The sequence below is a fragment of the Porites lutea genome, chromosome 3 (assembly GCF_958299795.1).
Source record: "Porites lutea chromosome 3, jaPorLute2.1, whole genome shotgun sequence".
Classification (NCBI taxonomy): Eukaryota; Metazoa; Cnidaria; class Anthozoa; order Scleractinia; family Poritidae; genus Porites; species Porites lutea.
Window position 1 is genome coordinate 2,112,022 of NC_133203.1, and position 9,068 is coordinate 2,121,089.

At 38.3% G+C, this 9,068-nt stretch overlaps 1 long non-coding RNA gene across 1 annotated transcript; it reads left to right on the forward strand.

Moving 5' to 3' along the window:
• The first annotated feature begins 5,735 nt into the window (after window positions 1–5,735).
• LOC140930180 (uncharacterized) lies at window positions 5,736–8,567 on the forward strand. The gene is made up of 4 exons (XR_012164825.1): window positions 5,736–5,860; window positions 6,544–6,669; window positions 8,049–8,171; window positions 8,451–8,567. It is a non-coding gene; the product is annotated as an uncharacterized lncRNA (long non-coding RNA).
• The last annotated feature ends 501 nt before the right edge of the window (window positions 8,568–9,068 follow it).

The following is a 9,068-nucleotide window of genomic DNA, read 5'->3' on the forward strand; positions in this document are numbered from 1 at the left end:
ATATGAGCGGTGTAATGTTAGTCCGCTCAATTTGTCCTTTTAAATACGTAAAATGCTTTCATTGGTACATCAAGTGTTGTTTCATCTACAAAGTACAAGTTTATTTCATGTTATTTAATTATTTGTTCAGGTTAGTTTGCAAGTTCATGCGGAGAATATCTGCAGTAATTCTTCAGTAATGAAACCATAACATTTAGATGCATTTAAGTGTAAATGTTGTGGCTCAATTTTACCCTTGGTTTGAATTTCATTTTCCTTTGTTTAAAAATCATTATCATATCATACATTACCAAGCCCAAAAACAAAAGAAAATAACATTAAAACCAAGGATAAAACTGAATCAAAACATACATATCCCAGGTCACTATTTCTGACGGCAATCCTGACCAGAAATTTCTTTTGTATGACTTGAAAAGTGTTAACAACAATAACACTCATCAAATGGGTGTCGTTCTTTTCCCTTTTTTGTAGATATAAATGAATGTGACAATGGTTTTAACGATTGTTACTTTACTGCGTCCTGTACCAACGTACCCGGGAGTTACTTCTGTAAATGCATTGAAGGATATGTTGGTGATGGGAAACACTGTGAAGGTAACGCTTCAATAGAGTGTAGAATTGAACATTGTCTTGGCCATCTTTGATACCAAACATGTCTAAAGTCGAGAGTCAGACACTTGAAGCTGCATTCTAGTCTTAAAATTTACCCCTTTAAAAAACACTTTTAGCTGGACTCCATCGTATAGTAAGTCAAGTGGCCGTCAAGTGACCAATTTTAAACAGTTAGTGTTCCATATTTACAATATTTCAAGCATTTTTGTTCAGGTTAGTTTTGCAATGCCAGGTAACTGTAAATGATTTCATATTACTTTTTCTAGTATTGTTTTTTTCTTAGTGACCAACATCAATTTTCTCCTAACAATACCAATAGACAATCAAGGTGAAAGGTTATGAGAATTAATAAAATAATCACAGAAGAGAAAACGCTTTGATCTTTTATCAAATTCTCTCAACTCATTCTTTAAGGAAATGTATAGAGATCAGTTTGGAGAATTTGTTTGTGGATATTCGGGCTTAAAGGGATAATGCTAAACTAGCTCAGGAGCTTCCCTTTAGTTCTTTGTATTCTCTATGCTTCTATAACCAAAACACCCTCTGTGATTATTTCTGTAGAGCTGAGGATTGAAACATCACCTTCAGAGAGACCCAAAACAACTTTACCGACTCCTGCAGCAACTATAGCCACTCCTCCGATTCCTCCGACCCCACCAATTCCTCCAATTCCTTCGACCAAGCCAACAAAAACCGAGGGTGAGACAATTGAGACGTAGGGCAGTTCAGACGTAGCTACTAACCTGCAAAGTCAGTGTCTAATTGACTCGAAACTAATGCCACCATATAGGAAAAGCAATTCAATTGTTATCAAAGCCTGAGGGAGATGGCATTACATGTGTCACTAAGCATTCTAAGAGAAAAACTTGCAAGGATTTTTCAGCGCCGATCATGGCAGCAAGATCACGTTTTAGCACATTTTAATATTTTATATATTTTACTTTTAAGTATCTCTCCGCTGGCACATTATTATTATTATTATTATTATTATGGTCTCTATTATCACAGTCTTTGCTGGTGTTCTTTTTGCGCATCAGCCGGGCGCAAACCATGCACCTAGAGCGTCAGTCACTCAAGACAATCATTCTATTCATACACTGAGCACCTTTCTAAGGACTCGTGCAGATCCCAGCATGCAGATCTTTTGAATCTCTGTCATACTAGCTCTCTCTGATACTTGATCTTTTCTACCATACCCTTCTTCACTGTGCCAAGCGCACCAACAACCACAGGGATCACTACGGTTTTCATATGCCACATTCTCTGTATTTCTAGTTCTAGGTCTTTGTACTTGCATTTTTTTTCAGTTTCCTTCAGTGCGATGTTTCTATCTGATGGAACAGTCATATCAATAAGTTTGCAGGTGGAATTCACTGAATCTTTAACGATGATATCTGGTCTGTTCGCTGTTATAGTTCTACCAGTATTGACTGGCATGTCCCACATGATGGTGATGTTGTTATCTTTATTGTGTATCACGGTCTCTGGTTCGTGTTCGTACCATTTGTCTGCAATCTCTATATCATGATCTTTACATATGCTCCAATGGAGATATGCTGCATTATTATTGTGCCTGGAGATGTACTCTGTTTTGGCTAATACCTCACATCCAGATACAATATGGTCCACTGTCTCTTCATGTTGCGAACACAATCTGCATTTGCTCTCCACTTGCTGGCCACATATTACTTTCTGGTAGTTTCTGGTGTTTATTGCCTGGTCTTGAGCTGCAACAAGTAGTCCCTCTGTTTCTCCTTTCAAATTACTTGACAACCATTTGTTGGTAGTGACTGTGTCTACATGAGGCTTCTCTAGGATCTTTGGATACTGGCCATGCAATGCTTTGTTTTTCCACTTTTCTTCTTTCATTGACTTATTATTATTATTATTATTATTATTATTATTATTATTATAATTATTATTATCATCATCATCATCTGCTAAGAGTTACCATTACGAGTTTGTTTGTTTCATGTCCTTTTGAACAAGTTACATCCTAGCGTGAGGCAAGTCACCTGTTTATTACAACCCTCCAATAACCGCAACCACCACGTAAAAGAATTAAAATGCTGATAGTTCCGGGGAGTACTCAATAAAATTTTACACGGGGAGGCTCCGCCCCGAGGTCCATCCTTCCCGTTTTTCACAGATAACCCTTTCTTCTACGTTTTATGGACAAATGGTACCCCTTTCACACACTAGGTTAGAACACTGCATTCCCTTTAACTGCTGTAAATGAAAATGAATCTCACTAAACCAGAACGTTTCTTTTTCACATCCATGAAATGCACCCGTTAGCCCTTTTAGGCCCTCCCACAAACCTCAATGACAGATTTCCCTACCCTCCCTACCCTTTCTTATACTTCAACTAATGAAATCCCTACCCTTTTCATATACCTGAAGCCTGAAAAAGGTACCCCTTTCGAGCGGAGCCTCCCCTTATAGGCCATTAGGGAGTACCCCCCGGGGAAAGGGGTTGTTTATAGTTAGCTGACTTCAAGTAAAGGGCGCCTGTGATGTGTTATTAAGACAACTACTGAAGTTTACCAAGCGTACAACACTCTTATAGGCTCAAAAGCTAGGATAAGTTGTAATTAAACTTTCAACTGTGAGAATTTTTTCAAGTATAGACATTCCAACTGTTAACGCACAGTATTATTCAAAATACTTTTTCATGACATTGACCACTAATGATTACTGATCTATCAATTTTGTTTTCTTAAGACATAAACGAGTGCGCCAGTGAAACTCCAGTTTGCGACAGGAACGCTACTTGTGTCAACTCTAATGGTTCATATTCGTGCTCCTGTAACAACGGATACACTGGAGATGGCCAGTCATGCCGAGGTATAATACCACAGCGCCACAAGAGAATGGTGCAGCGTTCGTACTCCATGATCACGAAAACTTTCTGTGGACTAAGAAATGTCTTTTACCTTACATAAGTGTCATTTGTCATTACTTGACCCTCCCCATATATATTATCACCCTCAAGAACTCCTTTTCCAAAGGGGTGGTTTATAAAGTTGAACGTGAAAAGCGGGCCGTATTTTGCCGAAGGTGATGCAAGTGGCTGTTTTCGCAAACTTGAAGTACCAGATAACTAACATATCAATAATTTTATCTTCTGCGCGAAGCTGCTTATCTCTGCCTATCTCAGGGTTAATCTCATTAACGCAAATACTTTACGCCCATCTTGTCATTTCCCTGTTCTTTTCTTCTTTCCTTTATTCTACGACGCATTTAACTGAGCAAACGTTATCAGCCGATGCACTGATGCAGAGATCGTGTCTGGTGATGTCTTTCGAACTAACCGGCCATTATACTGTTGACCGGCCCTTTCGGAATCAGTGTCAACTGTCAGAGTATCGCTTTTAGCTTATTTCTCATGTTCTGTGCGACTGATTTTGCTTAGCTGCTACAAAACGGATAATTTGATGCTAATTTCTATTGAGCGAAAGACCGTTCGTTCCGAGCCGCCTTCAAAAACATACAACATTAAGCAAAAGCGTTTATCTGTTAAGAACCAAACCACAGGTTGGGCGCTCACGTTTTGTCAGCAATTAGCCTCGTTTCTGAGTTAGCCGTTTTTCCCATTACTGGGGACTGGAAATAGCTTGGCAACGAAAATCAGCGAAAGAAGATAAACATATAAGACAAATCTGCTTTTAATAAACTGTGAACCGTATGTCATGCAAATGATTTGTAAACAAACCCAGAAGGTGTATTAGCATGGTCTGAAAATTGTTTAAATGGAATTAATGGACGTAACATTGTTCCATTTGTAAGGGTAAATTGATTTTTGTTTACGCAAGATTCCTGAAATGCATCGATATACCACAACGAATATCGAATCTTACCGCCGTACCAAATTACTAGGATAGCTTGACCCAAAATTTATTATCTTGCGATTACATCATCGCAAATTTACGCACTGTTTCAATCATGTTTTCAATATTAAATGTCTTCGCCCCATTTTTAAAAGGTCCTTGTAAACAACTTACAGACAATGTCGCGTAATTGCATGAGGTCAATAGGCGGAGTGAATCATGGCAAGACGTAATGGAAGATAATCGATCATCGATCTGACCAACGCAAGTTGTGTTCTTTGGATGCAAATTAGCTGATAATTCTATTTAATTCCTTTAAAGCGTTTTTCATCAGTCAAACGAACATACTAAGCTATAAAGTGATCTCTACAATGCAGCGAAAAAAAACCCAAAAAACGAAACCAAAAATTTTTGTCAAAGCTTCTGTTCGATTGAGACGAGACAGAGCCCTCTGACATATTTTATCCGATGTTTTGATTACCTACTCAGCTATAAAGAGTCGGAATAAGTTAAAGCCTTGATGGTCAGATCTTTATTGGGGCTCTTTTCGGAGAAGGAATAATAGCGTAATGGTTTCCGTCATTATGTCTTTTTATACATACCTGAAATAGTTTTAAAATTCAAGGTGCCTCCGAGATTTTTTTCGAGGAACACATTCAGAAAGGTTTTCAGAGTCGAAGCATGTGCTAAACTACTATTTAATAGGTTAAATGTGCTTTCAATAATCTTAGGTTCGATTACGATTTGGAAGTTAAGCTCAGTAATCTGACGCTCCATCTTAAATTGTAGAAGTAATAGCCAATAGCTTGATACAAATTTAACTGCTTAGCTTGCTGATTAATTTATTAAGTAAAAAAAAAAAAGCTTAACTCTTTCGCCCCTAAAGTGAATGATAAAGTATTGTGGGGTGATTCCATTTTTAGACTCTCAGGACGAAATCCAAAGGGTGTGACCATTTATATGAATCCTCTCTTTTATTACTTAAGTTTGACATGTAGTAATGTTTGAAAACTTAGGAATTTTTTTTTTAATTTTTTTTTTTTTGGAAAAAAATATTGAAAGAGTTAAACTTCGAACCACAAATGACCAGGTTGCCTGTGTTAATCAATTTTAGGCAACATCTGGAAACCTTTTTACAGCTAAAGAACGAACAGACTACACTTTGAAGAAAGTTACGTGGTAGTTAGAAATGCGTGAAAGATATTAGGGAGCTTGAACAAAGACGCTTTTGAGAAACGTACCTTATCCCTTTAAATATGCCTTTTTGTTGCTTAATGATTTGTTATGTTTTACAGACCAAGATGAATGTCTAACAGAGCGAGGTGGATGCACAGAGAGAGCAGACTGTATAAATACCGAAGGGTCATACTACTGTCAGTGTAAAGTTGGATATTCTGGGGATGGTACGACGTGTGAAGGTGTGTATGACAACACACACAAAAAAAACACAAATTAATTGGATCATTATATGTTTCTGGAAACTGCTCAACCCACCCAGCCCTCCCCTAAGCCAACATTTTGCCCTAAGAGAGAAGTGAGTGTTAATGTTGGCTTAGGGGAGGGGTAGGTGGGCAGTTTCCCAGAAACATATAATGATCCAATTAATATTGGTCTCAATTTAGGTTTCTGGGAAACTACCTACCTTTCCTTCCCCTAAGCAAAAGTTTTCCCCTTTGTAAGAAGTAAGTGTTAACGTTGGCTTAGGGAAGGGGTAGGTGGGTAATTTCCTAGAAACCTAAATCGATCCTTAATTCTTTTTCTCAAACCTGATCCTCACTGTATAAATAATCAACTCTCGCTCAACGGGCGCCTCTACAAGACGGATACCTCGCTCAGAGGAGCACCTAGAGTTGTTCCGTCCTTTTTAATCATGGTTATAGCTAAATTTGAGCGGAAAATATTGTAGGATTAAAGGATACGATCTCAGATTTCTACCCGCACGAAAGGAAAAAAGAATAACAAGTAGTGTCCTATAACAGCAGCGCAATAACGCGAACCTTCTATTACTATACTGTCCGCCAATGAGATCGGAGAATTTTGATATATTTATGATAAAATTAGTAAATGAATTAACCGATTGATTGCTGCTTTTTTTAATTAGACATCGATGAGTGTGCTCTTCCCGGTGCCAACAACTGTAGTGTTCACGCCAGTTGTAACAACACAGATGGCGCATTCACTTGCTCGTGTAACGTGGGCTACACTGGAGGTGGATACAATTGTTCAGGTTAGTGAATAAAAAGCTTTATAGAGTGATTCACAACATCCTTGTAATCGGTTTGATGGATGCACAGAACCGCACAGAGAACAAAAGTCTTCGAGAAGTGTCTCTTTTTCCTCAGATTTAGTTAGAGGAGTAGACATGAGCGGGGGCGCGAGAAACAAGGGCGGCAGCTAAATAAGAAAAAAGAGAGCTCTCTTTTTTACAAAAAGGGTACTTTTTCAATCCTTTGCCGAATACCTGACCATTAATCCACCCATCCGAGCTTTATGCTGGCCCAACGTGAGGGGCAACGAGGGCGATGAAGGAAGAGTTTGGCTTGGTTTGACCTCTGTTTGGTTCAGTATTACTACGAAATGAAAAATGGCGAATGGTCATACTTTTGAAAGAAGGCTATTTTTAAAGCTAGAAAAACAAGAAATCAGATTGTTGTTTACCTTTTGCCTAAAACACCAGATAGTTTTTACGTTTTTTGTAGCAGGGGTGCAAACTTAAAACATATATTACTAGTCTTCTGAAAATTCTACAACTATGTTCCTGAAAGTTCTAATGAAGACAGATGGAGACTTTTCAAAAGACAAGTAATCTATGAATTTTTAAATCCTTGCTTATTTCTGCTATTAACTCGATCAAAACATTCTCAGAAATCTTGTGTTTCACTATTCTGTACTTCAGAAGTTAAAAAGCTGTAAAAGGGCATCTTGTCAAAACGGTCGATGTAATAAGCGTTTGGGAAAGAAAGCCCAGCTGAATCTATTGCTTTATTTATTATCACTTACGGCTCCGGTTTCATTGTTATTTTATACACTTACAGGGTCAATGAATAAAATATAATATCATAAATGACTCTTTCGTTGCTTAACTGCATTTAAATAAAATTTGTTGGTTTTGGTAACAAAATACTCGAACATGGATTTATATATGATTATAATCGCTCTCGAACCGTTTAAAATTTGCTCGGGCGCTTTCTTTAATACTTGTAAATCTCCTTGATATTTTGAATAGCCAAAATTTTTTGGGAAGGTGCCATTGGATAAAGTTTCATCTGGATAAAGGTTATGTTTGCTAACTTCTTACAAGCTAAAAATATATAGCCGGCGCGAATCTCCTTTCTCTGTCCTAAAATAGTATAAACGAAGCTTAACATTTTTTGTGGGAAAAGAAAATATCAATTCCCGCTCCTACTTTTCGCTTCTTCTTCACCCACCTGCAGCATTATTTCATTTCTTTCTTTATTCATCATCTTGCTCAAGATTTCACAATTTACCCGTTTTTGTCCCATTCAGTTGTTTCCTCTACTTTTTCGAATTAAGCCTCTCGCATTCTCTATTAAAAGTGCAAGCTGTAGTCACTAAATCTTTGACTTATCTTATTTCTGCACATAGATGTTGATGAATGCTCCCTGGATCTTCACGACTGTGGTAATAACTCTAATTGCATAAACGATGCCGGTTCGTACCTTTGTGAGTGCAAGAAAGGGTTCTCCGGTGATGGGACAATTTGTGAAGGTATGTTTTTCTTTTACTCTTTTGCTTAGCCAACGAAAGTCTACGGCAAACGGTATCTTTGATCAGGTGACCATTTTCTCGCTTTTTATTGCACAGTAAAGGGTCCAGACCGTTATGAACGAAAGGAAATACCTGTTAATTTTTTTTCTCGCCCGTTTCGGGCTTCGTTTTGGACCCATTCCTTGGGTTCACCATTTTCAACTCGAAGAGTGATAACCCGCAATCTACTTGAAACATCAATGTTGATAAAAGTAATAAATAAATTACTGCCTTTTGCAGATATCGACGAATGTTCAACGAGAGACAGCCTTCCATGTGACGCCAACGCTGACTGCATCAACACTTTCGGCTCTTACAACTGTACTTGTCGCGAAGGGTACTCTGGGAATGGAACAACCTGTACAGGTCAGTATACAGCTTTTACTCGATTAAACGCCGCACAAAAAACCGTCTTCTATCAAATAGCCGCACCCTATCACTTGTAGCCTGCGTAGCAGGCGCTTGGAAGTAGTAGGTGAAAGAGAGAACAGGCGCGCAAGAGAGAGACACGCGAGGGGTCTCCTTCTCGCGCGCCCGTTTTTTCTTGTGCCCACTACTTCCAAGCGCCTGCTACGGAGGATATATCACTTGAGAAGAATGCAGCGTTTATTCGAGGATTTATAGGAAAAACTTGGTTCAGCTTTGCAATCTACTCCTTCAAGTCCAATTGTCAGTCTATCTCAGCAAAAAGGGAATCATTGGAACTTTTTAAAACATCTTTCTGTTTTACATAATATACGCATGTACGAATGATTTACCCTAGTGTTTTCGGTTATTTAAGAAATGTGATTGTCAAGTAGACGTCCTTTCGCCGCGGCGTTTAATCGCCCTATACGGAAGTTATAGTAGCGGTTGGAG